The sequence below is a fragment of the Opisthocomus hoazin genome, chromosome 1, assembly GCF_030867145.1.
Source record: "Opisthocomus hoazin isolate bOpiHoa1 chromosome 1, bOpiHoa1.hap1, whole genome shotgun sequence".
Taxonomy (NCBI): domain Eukaryota; kingdom Metazoa; phylum Chordata; class Aves; order Opisthocomiformes; family Opisthocomidae; genus Opisthocomus; species Opisthocomus hoazin.
In genome coordinates this window covers 10,464,867-10,487,186 of record NC_134414.1, presented here as the reverse complement: position 1 = coordinate 10,487,186, position 22,320 = coordinate 10,464,867, and the positions used below count along the sequence as shown (strand labels likewise).

General features: G+C 38.8%; 1 protein-coding gene across 21 annotated transcripts in view; it reads right to left on the bottom strand.

Annotated features, from left to right (window-relative positions):
* DLG2 (discs large MAGUK scaffold protein 2) overlaps positions 1-22,320 on the bottom strand; it is a 1,094,951-nt gene that overhangs the window by 473,912 nt on the left and 598,719 nt on the right. The gene's annotated exons all lie outside the window — the stretch shown is intronic.

The window sequence follows — 22,320 nt, the reverse complement described above, 5'->3', positions numbered from 1 at the left end:
GCTGATTTATACAAATGTGAATACATTATTTGTACATAAGGTCTTCAAGACTATGACTGATGTATATTTTTCTCCTCTTTTTTCACCCTTTACAAATTCTATGGTGTTTGTCAATAACATTCTGTACAGAGTTTTCTGTAAATCCCCTCTGGGGTTTTTCTTACGAATACAATCTCTTTTCCTTAAATATTCCTGAAATTTTTATTTGTAAGTATCATCATTTCCTTCTTCTCATAGAAGTGACAGAGGTGTAAAATGTATGAAATCTGGGCTTTCCAGCATCTGAAGAAATGCAGGGTTATAATCCAGTCTCAGGTGACTACGTTTTTAGCCCCTAAAGACTCAGTGGATCTCGGACCCCTATATATCTACGTTTTTTTTGAGATTTTATCTTTCTTTTAACCTAAGCCTATCTCAGGTATATTAACCATAGAAAACACCCAATTTTTAAAAATATATACAGGATTGTGTGACTGAATCCTTTTATGTCTAGTGGTGTCCAACTAGGCTTTAAGTATACAAAAATTAAACAGAATTCGTAGGTGATATGCATAGTTTTAACATTCCAAAGACTAAAGCAAATTTACATTTAAAGATTTCAAAGACAAAGAGACAACTATGGCTATCTGCAAATATACTTTCAAATGAGATAAATGAATTTTTAGAAATGTTTTTGTGCGATAAGACTTGATTCAATTCTTTAATTCTTCCTTAATTAATAACCCCAAATTCCTCAAATCTTAGTCATTGCTAAAATACATAACAATACAACCTGGCAATAATTCTTAATGAAAAATGATGACAATGATCTAACAGTGGAGAAAATATTTTGACAACATTGTAATTCAAATTGTCACATGCGAAACTGGCATCAGTTTTAACTGTATTTTCATTAAAGGTCCCTGTTCCAAACTACAGTAGAATCACATGATAATGCACAGTCTATTCAGAGCCTTGCTAAAAAGCCGAGATCACACATCTGGCTGTGTCCTCTCACATGACAAGTGCCCAACTGAGAGAACTCTCAGAGCTCTGCATTCCGTTAAGGTCACTTCATGTTTGAAAAACAAATATTAATGCACTTCTGAATTGCAGGTGTTGATATGGAAGCTAGCCCTTAAAAATCTGAGCTAAGGGAGTCTACCACGTAATCTTTGCTACATGTAAAGTGAGTGTAAAGATATGTCTGACTGAATCCATGTTTCTGCAATTTTACTCAAGCATAAGGAGTGAAGGTGTGCAAGCTGTCCAGAAAGCTGCTTTTCTCTAGTGCTCAAGGGCAACTCAGCCCTGAGCATCTAAAAATTTGTCTGCCAGAAGATAATTCAAATCCTTACTGCATCATTTCCAGCAGGACCACCTCTATGTAAGAAATATATATTACCATTAATTAATGCTATAAATCACATACAAAATAAGAACATATTATTCATATGTCATGTATATATTTAAAGAAAAAACATTTAAAAGAACAATATCAGATTTCATTTTCATCATTGTAGACCTATATTAACAGTGTCCATCAGCTAAAGCCCATCAGCTTTTTTGCCACATGGCAAGCTACCCTGTTCACTCCAGAATATATTGATGCTGTTGCAGCTTTCTCAAATGTCAGTGAGAATCTAAAAGAAACAGTTTAAATATGTCTTTCAAAGATGTTCAGAGAAATCTGTATATTTTCGAAGTAAAAAAAAATTCACATATAAATTTTAAAAAGGACACTCAAAAAAAGATACAAAAAAAATCAGGCCAAGCAACAGCTACAGCATGTTGGAAAGCATCTACACAGTCTGTGAGCAGACACACATCTGCAGTAATAATATTGGGTAAAGCCACCTGTACCAGAGTGCTCACATGTCTATCACAAACCCCCTCAGTCCTCTATTTTAAAGCAGTAGGTGACCTTTTGGTAACCTTACTATACCCCAGCTAGAACAAGGCAGAACTGAAAAGGCATCCTCTTGACTGTAACGTTTATTCATATGCTGTTAAAACACTATATTTCAAATGGCCTCTTATCAGAGTGTAGAAAAAGTTTATTTGAAAAGAATTTGACACCACTGAACTTATCCTGAACCTACTTGACGCTTCTAGGCTATTTCATACTTAGAAAATCCATAAATAAAAAAATATCTATTAATAAATAATTCAATAGTCCACTTTTTTTTTGCCACCTTTTGCCACCGCCTATGTGAGACAAAACCACTTGAATATGGGATGTGTATGTGCAACTAATTGCTAGACAACATGGTAAGATGGATTCAAAAGATAATGCAATTTCATCAGATGTAATTGAACCATTGTATTAGACAGGATGGCAAGCACTTCTGGATGAACTTGGATTAACACATGGCTCAAATCCACATGCCCAGGTATTGTCTTAATTTGATAATAACTGATACATAAAGCAAAACTGAATATTGTACAGTACACTATGTGAACTGTGTTTGACCGATACTGTTGTGGAAAAATCTCACTTATTTTCTTTCTGAAATATTAAGTAGGCATGACAAAATGGAGCAAATATATTTAGCTGATATTCTACCAGCACAAATAAGTGTAACTGGATTATAGTAATGTTGGACATACACCAAATATAAAAGCTAAGAAGAGTTTGCTTCGGGCAAAAATGTGCATATGGGAATCAAAAAGTGCACACGGGAAACAAAAATTATTAATAGAGTTCTGAAAGGGAAGCTAGAACCATGGGCAAAAATGGTTTAGAAGTAGTAACAGATTTTTCCCTCCAACCAAGAGTGCAATGTTACACAACTATAAAAAATACAGAATGAAAGAAAAATAATAAACATGGAGTGGACCAGCTTATTTAGTGGTCCTAGAATTTCTACAAATAATTTTCTAGAAAGAAAAATAATGAGAACAATTACTGATATGATAGCAAGGCTACTGAAAAAATCAATTGCAATTTCTTCACAACTTCTGTTTTTTTGTGTGATGAAAAGCAAGTATGTTTGCATAGAAATAATAGTCTTTGTGGTGACATAGGTTAGAAGGAATGGTTATGATTAATACAAGGTTAGGCTAGGAGCCAAGTGATCTGGCACAATGCTTTTCTGTCATAGGGTTCATAGGAAGTCTTGGGCAAATCGCTTGATTTCCGTGAATATTCTGTACATAAAATGAAAAAAACCCTCTTCATTTAATGAAACCAGAGCTTAAGGAGTGGGGAAGGAAACTTCTAAAATCAAACAACTCAGCTCCTGCTTCAGGCCTGCCTACTCCTCCCTTCCTCTAGGTGTATGAGACAAGAGAGGCGTGAAGGTCTACAACACCAAGAACAGTAAAAGGGGAAAAATATGATAAAAGGTGGTTAGACAAAATTTCACCATTAAGGAAATGTCATTGCAAAGCTGTCAATGGTCTTTAAGAGTAATATTTTGTTTACTTAAAAAAGGTATATGATCCCCATATCCCATAAAAGAAGGGTGAATCTCAAGCTTTGAAGTTTTATACAAAAACATCAGCAGAGCACTGAGGCACAGGTCCCTGCACAACATATCTGCCTGTATGATCAAGGGCATGTTCTTCTGATTTTTATGAGAGGGTCGAAAGCTTAAGGAGTTACAAACGCAAACATATCCATTCTCAGCGTTAGCTGCATGTCTTAGGGTTAGCATAAGGACAATAATTTAGAAATCAAGATACAATGAAAAAGAAAAATGACAAGGCTTTGAAAGGGAACTGTATCAACAGAAGAAAACAACCCTCAGTTGGGAATATTAAGTCAAAATCAATCATGTCAAAGCTGGTGAAGAACAGAGTAACAGGTTTACCAATTTCACACACAAGTGGATCAAAGAATCATAAAATTGCAGTGGAAAGACTGAAGTACAAGAACATTTCCATGCCAATATAGAAACATCCCTTACAGGACCTGCTATTTTCAGGTAGAGCAGTGTAATAGTTTGTGGAGTTCTTTCCTCTGGAGAATTTTGTACACTTTATTTCAGTGCTTTAGTTCATCTTAAACTAGATTCACATAAAGATATTAAGCAAAATAACTTAGATGAAACTGCAGAAAGCTCTTTTTAGAAAAGACAGATTAAATGCAGGGAGTAGAAAAGACAGCAAGGGTTGTTGCACTGTCATTTTCACTAGGTAGGAAATACTTATTGACGCCTCTTTCCCACAGGCTGCTGAGGAAAAAGAGGGCCAGATTCAATACTTTCCAAAAATACTTAAATATAACCTTGAACTTCCACCCACTGTCATGAGAAACAGAAGTTCTTTGCTTGAGTAAATTTGGCTAGGAAGTTTCTGACAAGCATTGCTGAGTCCAAGGACTTTAAGCCTCTTAATAACCCTTCAGTTTACAAAGTCTAATACTAACACATTGGCAAATTTAAGACACCTTTTTTAAGACCTCATTCTGCATTTCCAATTTTTTAGGAACTGCATTTCAGAACTTCAGTATCAGCCTAATATTCCAACATTGTTTTGCATGTAATAAAAAAGGATATAAAGAAATGTTCATGGCTAAAAGTTACTTAAAATTAATATCCCCAAGATCAGTTGCATGAACATATTCAGTACCTCAGATCATTCTTATTTGTCTCTTTGTTCAATTAGGAATAAAACAGCATGTTTTTTTTTGCTACAGGGGGTTTTTGATTTTGAAAGAGAAATTCATCGATGTTGGGTCTCCATTCAGATAGTAACCTAAGCAGTAAAAGTATACCATAAATACCCAGGAGGTATCCATAGAATAAATTAATCAGGAGTTTTATTACACAGTCATATTGCTTAAAGATACATCCACTACATGCACTGCATAAAGAAGTGGACAATACAACCAAGCTAGAATTATTTAGGAGTATGTTTTTATTCCAATACTTGCAACCCACGCAGCATATAAAGAATGCCAATTAGCCAACTCAGGCAGTCTGTTTCAGGTGTAGCACATGTTACAATATCCTCTTTCCAACTGATTGCTTCCCATTAAAGTAATTTTGAAAGAATTTCACTCAAATTTGTTAACAAACAATGAGAAATTGCTTTTTCCTTATGAAGTTATTTGTATTATGTTCATAATACACAACGTCTTTAAAGAGTCTGACACGGTTCTAGCCCTGTGTTATTATGGGCCACTTGTAAGCTTTCACTCCAGATGAAAGGAAAGCAGAGATGTGATCACATAGCACAGTCAAAGAGGACAAGGTTTATAGCATACATTACCACGAAGTCAAGTTACTAAGCTCCCTCTTCAGCTTTTGGAAAATAAAGACTAGTTTTAAGTGACTAACATAATTTCACAACAAAAGCAAACCCATTTGACTGGAACATAACTGATCCAATATTAAAAGAATGGTGAAAATCTGTCTTGTTTCTTTACAATCCCTACCTGGCCACCCCTGAGATTTCATTTCAGTTGAAAACAATGTCTGAAAAGATTTCCCAAACAGAAATAACCTATCAGGTTTTTTTAAAGGAATTACATACAAGTCCATGTACTGTGTGTTTATGTGACAAGGATGATATATGAATCAAGAAACTGAGATACAGAAGCAAGATGAACCTTTGATGGCTTTACATTGAAAAGAACTTTTCCCATAAACACAGTCGCTCTAGACTTCAGACCTTTGTATATATTTTGGGTATTTTTTCTTGGTATGTGTCTTTATTACTAAAAGAGTAAAAATAATCTGTTGGCATTATCTGGAGCACCTATAACATTACATTTCATCTGCACCAAGTGACCTCAAGGGCCTGGATCAGCTGCTCTTTGCTTTGATACAGCCAGAAGTTACTGAGCTCAATGCAGGACTGCCAGATCGGATATTCACAACAGTCTTTCTAACACTGTACACATGAATGAAACTAATGGCTAATATAAAAAGTAGGTTCTCTGTACTAGTGGATAAAAAGGCAGCCCGTTATTCAGAGCTACTTTAGGATTCCACTTGGTTTTAGGAAGAGAAGACAAAACAAATATGCTCCCCAGAATGGGACTTTTGAGGAAGACCTCCAGGATACAGCACGTGAGGGACCAGCTGCATGCCTGAGTCATCTACAGCTATGTTGGTTAAAGTAAGAGGAAACATGGTGACACAGAAGAGCAGTTATCTTCCTTTAAATTGTGAGGATGACTTACGTTTATAAAAACATCCAGGAAAGTAAACCCTCAGTAGCAAAACACATGACTTCTCTTGGAACCACTTACTATCTTAGGAAAACCATCCGGTCTGTATCCATGATCACATTGAAAGGTGTAGTTTAACCGGCAGCCAGCAACTCAGCACCAGACAGCCACTTGCTCACCCCTCCTTTCCCCCGCAGTGGGATGGGGATGAGAAATGGACCAAAGGAGAAAATCGTGGGTTGAGATAAAAAAAGTTTAATAAGACAACAAAGGAAATACTACTACTACTAAAAATAATATTAATGATAATAATGAATATGCAAAATTAACTATATACAATAAAATTTTTCTCAACACCCAATGACAAATCTGCAGCTGGTACTTGAGCGTGATCATGGACCACCTGGCTTTTTGCAAATTTCTTGCAATTCACCCAAAAGTCTAAAATCCTGGAAAAGTTTGAACTCCTGGAAAAGTTCAAGTTCCAGAATGAGAGAAGATTCAAACTCCCAGAAAACCAAAAAGCTGAAAGCCGCTTGCCCCCATTGGCCAACCCCCGTTCAGAAACTGAGCATGATGTCCATGGTATGGAAAATTTCCATTGGCCAGTCTGGCTGTCTGTCTGGCTACGCTCCCTCCCAGCTCCTGCACACTTGCTCATTAGCTGAATAGGAGAAACTGAAAAAAGTCCTTGATTTACAGCAGCAAGCGAAATCATAAATGTTATCAACATCCTTCTTGTACTAAATCCAAACACAGCGGCTACTGAGAGGAAAATTAGCTCTATCCCAGCCAAAACCAGGACAAAAGTACATTACCTTGTGTAGGAAATAGAGATGTTTTATATGGTCAAGTAGCAAATTACATTTAGATAATTCAAACAAGTCTGATCTGTTTCTCTCCTTTTGGTAGAAATCTATGACATTTCACTTTTCTAATGTGTGATGGTAAACAGGATAGGAAAAATAAAGGCCAGAAGAAATGAGCAGCTTGAAACTGAAGCCACAACAAGCTTTTGATTTCATAGATCTACTGTCTTCTTTCCTAAAGGAGACATCAGAGCAAATCAAGCAATGGTTCAGGAGTCATATAGTGAAAAGTAGGTAATAATGTGTATTGCAAGGTTTTTGTTTTGCTTTGCATCATTTATTGAAACAAATTCCAGCATTTAGCTAGAAAAGTTTATCTTCAGTCAAATAGCTCTTGCTCTGAGAAACATTTCCTAAGTTTCTTTCAAAATCCATCTCCTTGTTTTCATTGATTTGTTTCTCTTCTTTAATTTTACTTTAAATCATTCTTTATCCCTCTCAGTAATCATTGCTTTCAAATGAAAAGATTACTATAGCTCCTACGACTTGTTAGTCTGTTTATCCAGTTTGTTAACTAGTCCCTCTTAAGTCAGCTCCTTCCTAAAAGCATTTTACCTTTTTTTTGAAAATTTATCCAGTCTAAAGAGGATTACGCCTTTGCAGCTTTATGCGATAGATAACTGCTAGTGACAGGGTAGTGACCAGAACCTTATGAAAAAAAACCAAAAATGAACAGCCACTGCAATATTGATAAAACAAGTTTATAAAAACAGTCCACATCCTTGGGGAGTCTTTGTGAGACAGTTCTAGGCAAACTCTATTCATAAACTTCATATCCTGGAATATGTGTACAAATGCAGCATAACATCTAGATACTGAAAGAATAATGCATTCAAAAAACCAGTCTCAAACCAATACATTCTGTACTGTTACTATAAGGCTCATTATTTCAAAACAAATTAAGTTGACTTAGTAAGCCAACATGTACACCAAGACTCTATTCTCCAAAACCAGATGGTTTCTGTTCTGAAGGATCTTACATTACAGTGTTAGCAGAAAACAAAAATCCCTCCAAAATCAAAAAAACTTGCTTAAAAATTTTTGTTTCCTACAGATCCTGAATGTTTCAAAATTCAATAATTTTAATTTCTCTTTGAGGACCCCCAAAACACCTTTTTCGCTCTAACTTCTATTTATTAAATAGCACTTTATCATTTTCAAACAAATTTTGAAATGATGAAAAACCCACGCTAGTGTCAATATCGCTCAAATATCTAGGGCGTAGATGAGAAAGGACACTTTCTGAACAAGGTTCCACTCATTTATGTTACAAGACAATATTAAGAATCATTTCATAATGCTTCATTTGCCTTTCCATTGACTACAAGGAAGTTTACATGACAAACTCACAGGATGATGTTTATGTTACTAGCACCCATGCTTAGTACCTTAATGTCTATAAAACATTTTTATTGATCAAAGGAATGTCGTCTTCATGTAAATGAAATATCAAGTAGTACAATAATTACCTGCAGTATATAAAACCAAATAATTTACTGAAGAAGCTAAGTAACCTATGAGTTCAAAGCTCATTTTCCAAAGGACCTAAAGTATTGAAAAAATAGTCTAATTGATCAGAAACTACTTTTATCTAGAGGAGAATCTAAGACTGAAGAGTTCCTCATATGCTCAGTGGTGACTATTCGGAGTCTTTCAAGGATAATGTATCCTACACAAAACTATGTTTCTGGATAGGTAGGCTGGTAGATAGACAAGTAGATAGATCAGTAGATAGATAAAGCATTTATCTTATACTTCAAATGTGCCAGTAGAAAAATTTATGTATTACTGACCTTAATATATTGAATACTAAAATTTAAATTACATTTTTCATTTTATATGAAGATTAAGAGTCAACCACTTCACACCTGTGGGCTGGTCAGCTGAGTAAGTAGCTGCTTCTGCAACTTCACAACTTCACACTGATCACCAGTGTAACACCCATCTATGAGAAGGACCAGAAGGAGAATCCTGGGAACTACGGGCCTGTCAGCCTGACCTCCGTGCCAGGCAAGATTATGGAGCGATTCATCCTGAGTGTGCTCACCGGGCATGTGAAGGACAATAAGGGGATCAGGCCCAGCCAGCATGGGTTCATGAAAGGCAGGTCCTGCTTGACCAACCTGATCTCCTCCTATGACCAGGTGACCCGCCTAGTGGATGAGGGAAAGGCTGTGGATGTTGTCTACATAGACTTTAATAAGGCCTTTTACACTGTTTCCCACAGCATCCTCCTGGACAAACTAGCTGTCAATGGTTTGGATGGGTGTACTCTTTACTGGATAAAGAACTGGCTGAATGGCTGAGCCCACAGAGTAGTAGTGAATGGAGTTAAATCCAGATGGCAGCTGGTCACGAGTGGTGTCCCCCAGAGCTCAGTTTTGAGTCCAGTCTTGTTTAATGTCTTTATCAATGATCTGGCTGAGGGGATTGAGTGCTCCCTCAGTAAGTTTGCAGATGGCACCAGGTTGGGTGGGAGTGTTGATCTGCTGAGTGTAGGCAGGCCCTGCAGAGGGATCTGGACAGGCTGGATCGATGGGCTAAGCCCAGCTGTATGAGGTTCAACAAGGCCAAATGCTGGGTCCTGCCCTTGGGTCACAGCAACCCCATGCAACGCTACAGGCTTGGGAAGGAGTGGCTGGAAAGTTGCCTGGCAGAAAAGAAACTTTGGGTGATGGTTCATAGCCAGCTGAAAATGCATCAGCAGTGTGCCCAGGTGGACAAGAAGGCCAACGGCATCCTGGCTTGTGTCAGGATTAGTGTGGCCAGCAGGAGCAGTGAGGTGATTGTGCCCCTTTACTCGGCACTGGTGAGGCTGCACCTCGTGTACTGTGTTCCATTCTGGGCCCATCACTACAAGAAAGACATCGAGGTGCTGGAGCATGTCCGGAGAAGGGCAACAAGTCTTGTGAGGGGTCTAGAGATCAAGTCTTATGAGGAGCGACTGAGGTAGCTGGGGCTGTTTAGTCTGGAGAAGAGGAGGCTGAAGGGGGCCCTTATTGCTCTCTACAACTACCTGAAAGGAGGTTGTAGTGAGGCAGGTGTTGGTCTCTTCTCCCAGGTAACCAGCAATAGGACGAGAGGCAATGGCCTCAAGTTGCATCAGAGGAGGTTTAGATTGGATATTAGGAAACATTTCTCTACTGAGAGAGTTGTCAGGCTTTGGAACAGGCTGCCCAGGGAAGTCACCATCCCTGGAGGTGTACAAAAAACACATAGATGTGGCACTTCGGGATATGATTTAGTAGGCATAGTGGTATTGGGTTGACAGTTGGACTTGATCTTAGAGGCCTTTTTCAACCTATGATTCTACGATTCTAATATTCACAGTTAGCTGTAGTCTAGGTTAATTCAACTAATTTTACACTCATCCAATTCTGTTGTCTTTATGGGTTTTTTACATGTTAAGCAGTCATAAATCCAGAACAGACCCTCTGTTTATCTTCTACAGTTTACTGTATTTTTCTTCAGACACCTTTTTCTGAACTGTCTCCAAAGCTTTAAAAAGCTACATTATATGGGTATATTTTCTTTCTGCACACACACAGTTACTCTTCCAAGGAATGAGAACAGTCTTTTAACAAAGCCTTCCTTTGAGAATAGCTGCATTGACTCTTTCTTCATGAGAATGCATTATATTTTCAACCATTTTAGGGAGAGTAAAGGCAGACTTCCTGGTCTATAATTCTCAGAATCATCTTTAAAATCTAATTTAAGAAAGCTGCATTTTTCATCTTCCATGCTTGTATTTCCAAAAACATCCTAAGAGATAGGATACCCATTCCTTCCTGGGCTAAAACCACATGGTCCCAGCAGTACACAACTATTAATTTAATCAAATTCCTCTTTTATGACATTTTGATTTTAGACAGTTTCTCTGACTGCTTCCCTGCAGAGAATAAACAAAACTTCCAATATTTCTGTACAGTGGGAAGTGAAGAAAACAACTAACTACATTTTTGAAAATACCGTTATCTTTTTCAGTGGCCTTTTTTTTTGTATTTTGCTCATGTATCAACTCCTTTCAGTGACCCTTTGAGAACCTATATGCTTCGGATGTGCTTAAAAAAATAATCTTTTTTTTTTCTCCATTAAATCCTTAACAGGCATTACTATAGTTATATATTTAAATTGTCATGGTTTATGGACATCTACATATTTCTTGCTTAGAAACAATACTAACTTATTGCAATAAAATGATTTACTATACTAGTGTTTTTAAAAAAAAAATCCTATGAAACTGGCTTCTTTGTATGAATTTCATTTTTTTTAACATTAATATTTATGTGATGTTTTCCCCCACTTTTACAAGGATATAAAATTCGAAATATTATGATCTCTACGTCACATCTAGGTTCTCTGCATTGGTCAGGACTAACTGAAGAGAGAATTAGTGGAATCTTCTAATTATTTCATATCACTTGTTGCATCTAAAAACATTACTTCTTTATCATTCAATTAACAGTATGGCTTTAACATCATACTATGCTATGGAATTTCTCACCCCTTTATGATACAGGTTAACTCTTTTGATTTCAGTTTGCTTCTACTAACTTTATAAGATTCCTATGTAGCTTACAGCAATATACTGTGGATTTTCTTCCTTCTACGTAGTTTCTTAGAAGTACAATGCACTAATGTCTTCATTTAGGTGAAGGATTCCAGTTTAGTCATATAAACCATTGATATGTACATGTTATTTGAATTCCATAAACAGAAGAATTTACTTGTCTGAAACAAAGACCAAAGAATGATAGGGAAACAAATATGCTAAAAAATTAAATATAGCTGAAAAGAAATGTTCCTGTAAAATGCATTGTTGGAACTCATTGTCTGTGTATAAAACAACAATTAAACTTGCAGTCTTGGTAGAAGCTATGGTTATAGTTCTCTTATAATGTATATATAATTATAGTCCAGGGCATAAAAAAATTAAAATATTATCTCGATAGTCCTAAGAAAAATAAACAGTGTCATTGGCAGATAACTCTGGAAGAGTGGACTACACTTTGCTTGAATTTCTGTCTCTGTACCACCAAGCACAGAGAATTAGTCTTTATTGAACAACAAATCTGATATTATACAAAGAAAACTTCACACAAATGTGAAAGTATATTTTTAACTTGTTCAGAGCAAAACATAATGACACGTTCATCTATCATTTCAATCAAACATAATTTTGTTCCCTCATGACTAATGACTGATTAGTGAGCTGCTTTTATGCCAAAATAACTGTTTCTAAATATGTTCTTAAATAGATACAATGATTGCAAAAAAATTACAACAGGAAAAAGAGAGCATATATCAACACAAGAGTGTTCCAGAGTTTTATTCAGCCCATGTATATATTGACTTGGGAAGGCAATACAGAAAGTTTTACAGGAAGAGTTCAAAGAAAATTTGTCATTGTTGAGGAAAAGGAAATAATTACTTGAAATCTCTAATTTAGTGCTTCTCAGAATATATTTTGGAATAGTGAAACTTAGCAGATAGTGTTATTTGCAAAGATACTTCCCAGATGTGTTTTCTTTGTTACTCAGATTCTCTAGAAAGAGAGCTACTGGAGTTCAGCTGAAGGTAAAACTGGAGAACAAGAAAGGTTTCTATAGGTACACCAGCAACACAAGGAAGATTAAGGAAAATGTGGGGACATAGTGACAAAGATATGGAAAAGCTTTTATTGTGAAATTACTTTGCTTTCTCAATATTTATAGGCAAGGTCTGCTCTCTGGCCTCTCTAGTCCTTAAAATGAGTAGTAGAGTCCAGGTGTGGAACTGCTACCTAGAATACAGGAATAAGAAGCTGGAGACCTCTTAAGTAAAATGGATGTTCACAACTGGATGGGATGCATCCAAGAGTGTTTAGGAAGCTTTCCAACATTGTACTGAGACCTCTCTCATCTTTGAAAGGTTGTGGTGTCAGGAGAAGTCTTGATAACTGAAAAAGACAAAAACATCACATCCATCTTCAAGAATGGCAAGAGGAGGATCTGGGGAACTACAGGATGGTCTTCTGAATGTCAGTCCATGGGAAGGTTATAGAGCAAACTGAAAAAAAAGTTCACAGTTCATAAATTGGAGGGACTTGTTGATCCATTGATAGGCATGGCTGTCATTCATGGGAATCTTGACAGAATGGAGAAATACACTGACAGAAACTTCATGAAGTTCAAGGATGGCAATGCAAAGTCTGGCACCTTGCAAGGAATATCCCAATATCCCATGCAACAGAACTGTTTGGAGCCTGACTGGCTGGAAGCAGGCTTGCAGAGAAGAAGCTGGAGGTCCCGATGGACAAGTTGAACAGGAGTCAGCAGTGTGCACTTACGGCAATGAAGGTAAACCATATACTAGTCTGCACTAGGAGTGTAGTAAGGATGTCAAGGAGGGTGATTCTTCTCTTCCATTGAGTGTTATGAGAGCACTTTGAGCTACCCAGTAAAAGAGAGAGATGAGCAAACTGAAGTGAATCCAGTGGAGGGTCATCACAATGGTCAGCGGACTGGAGCATGTGATGTATATGGACAGGATAAGAAAGCTATTTTCAGGCCAGGAAACTTGGTAAGGGGCAAATCTTCTTAAAGATGACTGACTCTCTTCTTAAATGGATGGTTACAGAGAAGCAAGAGCCAGACCCTTTTCAGGGCTGTGCTGCAAAAGGCAAGGGCCAATTAGCATAAGCTGCAGCAAAGGAAATGTGATTAGAAGTCAGGAAAAAAAATTATCATGAGTGTGATCAAGCACAGGAACAGGTTGCCCAGAATATAAAAAACCCCAATGTTTATACAAGTGTTGCAAATGCTTCCTTTGTTCAACAAATGTCCCCTAGCATAGAGCACATCTTTTTATGTTTGGCTGGTCACTCAGTCTTTGGTGACTCTCCTTGAAACACCCAGCAAGTATAAACCACATTAGAAAGTTACCTTCATGTAAATTAAGCTAATTGTTGGATGGTAGTGTCAATTGTTTCATATTTTCAAAGGCAACTAGTTGGCAAGAATCAACTCAGCCTCGTTTACCTCGTTCTTTCCTTCCCAATATTTTTTTAAAATATTGGTTGTAGATCTTGGCAGATGAAGACAAACTATTTCAGTCTGGAAAATTTATACTGTGGAACTGCCAACAAGCTGAAAGAATGTGAGAAAAATGAAGAAACTATTAAAAAAATCTAAAATAAATCAACCTCATGTTAATTATCCAAGGACATTCAACATGGCAAAAGAGGACATTAGCTTGCTTAAATACTACTAGTCCGTTTTTTTTAGAAAAGAAATAATATATTTTTCATCAAGATCTTTTGACAGCTACTAGTAGATTTTCAGGGGATTAGATTTTCAAAGTTTGTTGACAAAGTATTAAAGTATTTGTTTCACAGAGTGAAAGGTGTATGAAAGTTTAATTGCATATCTTTTGTCTTTTAAATCCTTTATTGTCTGTGGGGTGGTTTGCAAGACAATGTACCTATAAACAACAATCTGAAGACAGCAGTATCAGGACCCTGAGGGCACTATGAGGCCTGTCTGTCCCTGCCCACCTTCCCCAGGATTTATCCCCACCCCATGGCCCAGGAACACATTTCACCGCAGCCTGGGACTATCAGTCCCAGCCCCAGCGATTGCCCTATAGCATATGGTCTCCAGCCCATCCACAGCTCTGCTCTGCCCAGCCATGGGTCCTGCTGAGCTGGGCCCACCCATGGGCTGACATCCCAGCCTGGCCTTGGCTCAGTCCCGTCCACACAGAGGTGCCCGATGCCTGGGCTGGGGCTGCCCGGTTGCTTGGTTCAGGTAGTGGGAGCAGGCCTGGCCGTGACACCCTGACCTGTTGGCCCTGGGGAGCCCCCTCAGCTCCCATCGTCCAGCAAGCCGCTGATCCACACAATGCCCTGTCAAGCAGTTTTATGAATATGGATTTTGTTAGTGTGTCCATGTTCATGACCCACAAATCTAAGGAATCGGGGAATGAAATGCACAAATACAGTCCTTGGAGAATCTGCTTCCATGTGATCTGTGGTATTTGAAGTTGTACATGCACACTTTTGTGTTACAAATTTTGCTTGTGTTACAAATTTTGTTTGTGTTACAAGTTGAAAGTAACCAGTGCAGATTTAGAAAACATTCGGAGATTTTTATCTTCTCACAGCCAAATAATTTACAAAACTTTTACAGGCATAAATTCATTTCTGTATAGTTGGAATTTTGGCAGCAAAATTCAAAAACCAATTACCCACACAAAGTCATGCAAATAACTTCTCTATTGAAAATCTGTGACCTTCAGTCATCTTCATTATTTTTCTCTTCTAAAACCTTTGAGATTAATTTTTCTCTTCTAAAAGATTTGAGATTCACTTTTGTCTGGACAGACGATTTTGTAAATATCTGTAAGCAGTGTTTTGCCAATATATCTGTATTTGCCATCCAAAAGCAATCTACTCACGCAATTAAAACAGAAGTTCATACTAAATCAATATCAGAAGTTAATATTTTGCTCTCTCTGAAATAAGCAGCCACCTTCTTCAACTAACACAAAACACACACCATGACTCAGATTGTTTCATTTACCTGTTCGAAAAAGGAAGCCAAAAAAAAGCTCTATTTACAAAACTACTGGAAGTAAGACCTCATTTTCTGCAAAAGCTCATACATTGAGACACTCACCCAAGACAAGGTTGCCATGGAGTCTAACACAGAGTCTTGAACTTACTCTAGATGTGGCTCAACAGATTTATCTTGACCTAAAACCAAGGCTTTGCACTCTTCAGAGTATCTCAGTTAAGGATCCTGCTCAAGTTGTCCAGCAAAAACAGATGATCCCAGCAAACAGTGATGAGACCCTCTGTGCTGGGATGCCTGTTCACAAGGAGTAGTGGACAGAGCACAGCCAAAAAAATTTGGTCTCACCATCAGCAGGAAAAGCCTGATAGCGCAGGATGTCTTCACAGTATCACAGTATGTTCAGGCTCATCTCAGCCTAAGCTGATTTCAGCTTTTTCAGCAGTGATAGCAATTGCCTAGCAATCAGGTACTTATTCCGTGAACTTGATCTAGCTTCATTTTGGCTGATAACAAGTGATTGTTCATTCTGATTTGAATTGTCTATGACTCTAAAATAAAATGTGGCATGGAAGAGAGCAGATGATACCAGAGCTCTCAGACTATAAATGTTAATTCTCAAAAAAAACAAAGAAAAAAAATTCTCACACCAAGACAATGGTCCTGAACACTTCTAAACTAAACTTGAACACACTTTACAGTGATTGCTCCATTCTCAAACACACACTTCTCAGAAGTTGAATCCTACCATAATCACTTTGCTAAAAGATAGACTGAAAGTTTTTTCATGCTATTCCTTTCTCTGAGCATCATAACACAAACAAATAAATACTGAGGGATACATTTCAGTTTTGACAGAAACAACAACACAAAACCCCAGTAATCGTTATGCTGATTCATCATTATAGACTTTTTTATTTTTTCAATGCCATCACAGAACACCTGGAATCTACTGTACTACTTTAGGTACAATATATAACACCAAGTGACATTTACTATGTACTTCACCACCAAACTGAAGTGACCAACCTGACCCTTACTCTGGTACAAGAAATGGTTGGGCACATATCTTTGTTTTCCATATGTGTATGAGTACAGGTGACTAGCAACCAATATGAAGGATAAGCTACTGTCTCATTTTCTTAAACCTCTCCCTGTGTGATGAACAGAGTCACCTTCATAATCTTTACCAGATTAAAAACCATTCAGCAAAATCTACTGAAATTAGCCAATAGTTCAAGTGTAGTCAAAAACATCTTTAGTGGTAACTTCGCTAGTTACCAAACAAATAAAACATTCTCAGCTCCAGTTGAGCTGCCATGCTTTTTGATTTTAGTCATGTCAGCAACTCAAGGACAATGCATACGTTTTCATATGCGTATGGGTCATATAGACCCAGTTCACAGGATCACTGAACAGTTGAGATGGGAAGGAATCAGTGCTAAACAAAGGGGAAGGACCACCTCCTCAACCTGCTGGCAACGCTCTGCCCAATGTAGCCCAGGAGGATGCTGGCTTCCTTTGCTGCAAGGATTGGTTCATGGTCAGTTTGGTGCTCACCAGAATCGCCAGTTTCTTCTCTGAAAAGCTACATTCCAGCCGGTTTGTGAAAGGCATGCACGACCCATGTAATTACTTGAATAACATCATGGCAGACCTCTGCTGTCAGTGTGGGTCCACAATGAAAACAAGAAATGACCGTACAGAACTCTGCTGAGGGATTAGGGTATTCATCTGTTGAGGGAAGGAATTGGGTGCCAATGTAGCTTAAAACAAAGTATAATTTTATAAATCTTATTTGCAATGTTTTAAACTCTTTGTTTTGACTATCATACATGTAGAAAACTGTGAAATCATCAACTTGCAATTCACTGTGAAAAGTCATATATCAGGATACATGGAAGACTTTTGATAGTAGGACCTTAACAGCAGGTTTTGGTCATCAGAAAAATTAGCAAGAGACCTTTACTTCACAAGTGGCCTAGAGGGATCAGCATAAACCAAGGGGCTCAAACACAGCAAAAAGCTGAGTAAAAAATAAACCCATGGGTTTTGCCTGGGACAATGATATTTCAGTGGAACTCTGTGGTGTGATCGATGTGCTGGAGGGAAGGGATGTCATCCAGAGGGACCATGACAGGCTTGAGAGGTGGGCCCGTGCAAAAGTCATGAAATTCAACAAGGCCAAGTGCAAGGACCCACACATGGGTTGAGGCAATCCCAAGCACAAATACAGGCTGGGCGAAGTATGGATTGAGAGCTGCCCTGACAAGAAGGACTTGGGAGTGCTGGTTGATGAGAGGTTTGGCATGACCCGGCAATGTGCACTCACAGCCCAGAAAGCCAACCATATCCTGGGCTGTATCACACACAGCATGGCCAGGAGGTTGAGGGAGGGGATTCTGCCCCTCTGTTCTGCTCTGGTGAGACCCCACCTGCAGTCCTGCATCCAGCTCTGGAGCCTTCAGCACAGAAAAGACATGGACCTGCTGCAGCAGGTCCAGAGGAGGCCACAAAAAGGATCCGAGGGCTGGAGCACCTCTCCTATGAGGACAGGCTGAGAGAGTTGGGGCTGTTTGGCCTAGGAGAAGAGAAGGCTGCGGGGAGACCTTATTGCAGCCTTCCAGTACCTGAAGGGGGGGCTACAAGAGTGCGGGGGAGGGACTTTCTACAAGGGCACGCAGTGATGGGACAAGGGGTAACATTTTTAAACTGAAAGAGGGTAGATTTAGATTAAGTATTAGAAAGAAATTCTCTCCTATGAGGGTGGTGAGGCCCTGGCTCAGGTTGCCCAGAGAAGCTGTGGCAGTCCCCTCCTTGCAATGTTCAAGGCTAGGTTAGATAGGGCTTTGAGCAACCTGGTCTGGAAGAAGGTGTCCCTGCCCATGGCAGGTGGTTGGAACTAGACAATCTTTAAGGTCCTTTCCAACACAAACCATTCTATGATTCTAGAAACTAACCTGTCAGAGAACTGTTCACCACAATGTAGCCAATATTGCCAATGTGACAATTATTTTCAATTACATTTTTTCTCATAAAGGTTGTAATTCACCTGTAAAATGTAGACATATCATAGCATTTATAAGGCATCAATTCAGACCCAAATTAGTTGAAATCCTGAAAAGCAGTTAATTTCATCTAATTTTTAAGTCTGCAAGCTTGGTGGGACATTCAAGCCTACTAGCCAATTTGTAATAAGCAAAACTCATTCAATGAGGAAAGGCCCCCAATTGCTTGGGCTTGTAACTAACCCTATCTCAGAGACGGCTGAATGACACCATGACCAGAACACAGCTGGGCTGGGCACCTTAAAAATGCACTGAACTGTACTTTAACAAGTATGCACTGCCCTGAGTACAACTAATGAGAAGGTACAAGGAATTAAAGGTCTGTCTGCCTCCCCATGTGTAAATAAACACCCTATTTAAACAGCCAAAGGCAGTTCAGAATGTGGTCCTTAGTATTTCCATCTTCATTACAGTCACATCTCTGCTTCTAGAGTAAGATCTCATCAGATTCTAAATCATTCTGATTATGGTAATTTCCATATTTTACAAGACCTTTTGCAATTCTGCAGTTATTGATGTTAACTACAAAAAGAATAATCCTCAATTTCTCCGTAATGAACCACTGAGTTATCCCACGATGTAATCTCCCCAGACCCTGAGGGTGACTTTGAAAAGAATGTTAGCTATCTCTAATGGAGATATGTAAACAGATGTTATATTTGCCATCTGATTAAGCTTTTCAGAATGATCATTAAAGTCACTTACCCATATGGAACATCGTATGTACCTACTGTTTAACACGGCAAAGAACATTCCTTGGTCTCAAGAAAATATACAATCTCTGATAGCTAAGGAAAGTCTAGGAATCTGAACTTTTTTTTCTCTATTCTCATCTGGTAATAAATTAGGGTTATCTGAATGAAACTGTTTTCAAGACGTCTATCTCATCTGCACCAGAACAGGGATTGTGTGCGGATAATTTAGACAATCTTATGGTCATAATAACTAATTCACTCCTTGACTGCTGGCTTTGACCCTCTCTGCCAGAGTTTTTCTCTGTTCCACTTGGGAAGCCATTTAAAATAACATTATCACACATGGTCATTGCATATGCCTGATTTTATCGCTATTCAATTTGAAAGCATTGGCTCTAATTTGCAGCAAGATCAAAAAAACCAGAACGTGCATCTGGTGTCGACATGAATTTTCTTACATACTTCATGTACTTACATACTTCTATAAGGCTGAGCAAATCCTGAATTATCAAGCGTGGATAAATCAAGCATCCGAGATTACTGTGAAGGTGGGTTTGAGTTTTTTTGTTGTTGTTTCATTGTGCTCTAGTTTGCCCTAAAATTTGTTATCCAAGTGATCATGTTTCCCCTCTCCCCTTCTGGTTCCTAGCTGCAGTCTCCTTATCCTTTCTTTCCCAAAATCCATCTAGACAGATGAATTCATATAACCACTAATGCCCAGCTTCCAAGCTACACAGACTCAAAATGTAGCTGTGTTAACATGGTGCTGTTCCCAAGCTAATACAGTCTGTTTCTCAGTTTGGCTAATTATTCTGGGGCATAAAAATGAAAGACCTTCCTCTCAGTCCTAGTGCACAAACACACCCAAGGATGGAGCAGTGGTTACAGTGACAGGCTGACAATCTTGCAGCTAATCATGATAAATCCCTGGAAAACAGTATCCATGTACTTTGGTTAGCAGGAGAAGCAGTAAGAACCTTCAGCCTACGCAAGAAAAATTAGCTCTTTGATGACTTAATTATCATCTAATTATTACATGCCAGAAGGATGGGATATCTTCCAAAGAGACCTGGACAAGCTGGAGAAGTGGGCCTGTGTGAAGCTCATGAGGTTCAACAATGACAAGTGCAAGGTCCTGTAGACGTGTCAGGGCAACCCCCACTATCAATACAGGCTGGGAGATGAAGGGATTGAGAGCTGCCCTGACAAGAAGGACTCCGGGTTACTGATGGATGAAAAGCTGGACATGACCTGGCAATGTGCACTCCCAGCCCAGAATGCCAACTGTATCCTGGGCTGCATCCGCAGCAGCATGGGTAGCAGTTTGAGGGAGGGGATTCTGCCCCTCTACTCCGCTCTGGTGAGACCCCACCTGGAGTTCTGTGTCCAGCTCTGGAGTCCTCAGCACAGGAAAGACCTGGAGCTGTTGGAGCGGGTCCAGAGGAGGCCACATAAATGATCCGAGGGCTGGAACCCCTCTGCTGTGAGGAAAGGCTGAGAGAGTTGGGGCTGTTCAGCCTGGAGAAGAGAAGGCTGTGGGGAGACCTTCTAGCAGCCTTCCAGTACCTGAAGGGGGCCTAAAGGAAAGATGGGGAAAATCTTTTCAGCAGGGCTTGTTGCGATAGGACAAGGAGTAATGACTTTAAATTAAGGGAGGGTAGATTTAGACTAGATATAAGGAAGAAATTTTTTACCATGAGGGTGGTGAAACACTGGCACAGGTTGCCCAGAGAGGTAATGGAGGCCCCATCCCTGGAAACATTCAAGGCCAGGTTTGACGGTGCTCTGAGCAACCTGACCTAGTTGAAGATATCCCTGCTCACTGCAGGGGGGTTGGGCTAGATGACCTCTAACGGTCATTTCCAACTCAAAGCAGGCGATGATTCTGTGATCTCTAGCAAATATGTGGAGAGCCTCTGTGAACTCTGGATTGTAACTCAGCCAGATTTGTTTGCGTTTTCAGAAGAGTTACCCTTAACAAAAGTCATCTGCTTTTTCTAGAAGTTCTGGAATATCAGGATTACAGAAGAGTATTCCAGGCTTAGTTGTTTTTGAAATTAGATAATGTCTTTTCATTCCCTGCTATCAGTCCATAAACGACTAAATCATTCTGGCTAAAACTCTGAAAACATAGAAACAAATGATCACACAAATTAGTCTGAGACACAGAAACAGAGCATGGAAATTTTGGTTTAACATGTAAACTTTGTCAAAGTTACAGACTGAAAATTGTTTGTGTAGGTAGAAGCAAGCAATTCTAACAGTAGTAGGTGTTATCAGTTCTGCATACTACACTCAGTTGTGATAGCTATGATGGAATAATTACAGTGCCTTTCTCCAGTTAAGTAAATTTGTTTTGTACTACATCCCTAATTTACCCTAATCAAGCTTTTTCCTTGACATACACCTGTAATAAATGTTTCCTCTATAGAATGTATCTTTTTTTTTTTTTATAGTGTCAGTAATATTAAAAGAACTGTTGATTTTTTTCTAAATCTACTTGATCGGATTCCCAGGGAGCGTGCTGCATCAGGAGCAGGTTCCTTTGTCCTCCAGGCAGCTGCTCCCACTTATTCTGTTCTCGTCCACCTCCACCTTTCCCTCCCTCACTCTCCACATCAGCTTGTTTCAGCCTCCATGCCTGAAGTTTCTGGTTACACTCCCACTCCCCTGGCTCAAACATCTTGACACTCACATCTTACCATGTTTCTGTTATTATAACTACTTCTGTCATAAGAGAAAGGCATTTGCCAGCCTTCCTTCTTGCTCACATTTAGATAATCTTACAGACACTGAGAAATACGTTATCAAACCTTCACCAAGAGATTCTCTAATGAAAGCTAAGTCAGCACTTCTGTTAAAAGATGCTTCAGCATCCGAGTGAGGGCTGATAAACATATTAAAAGGAAGATATGCTAGCCAAGACACTTTCAAATGCAGCTCGGATTGTGCTGTAAAGGGGAAACCAGCCACCAGTCACCAGTGTATCTATGACTGGATCTAGCAAATTCATGGTAATTAATTTTTGTACTTCAT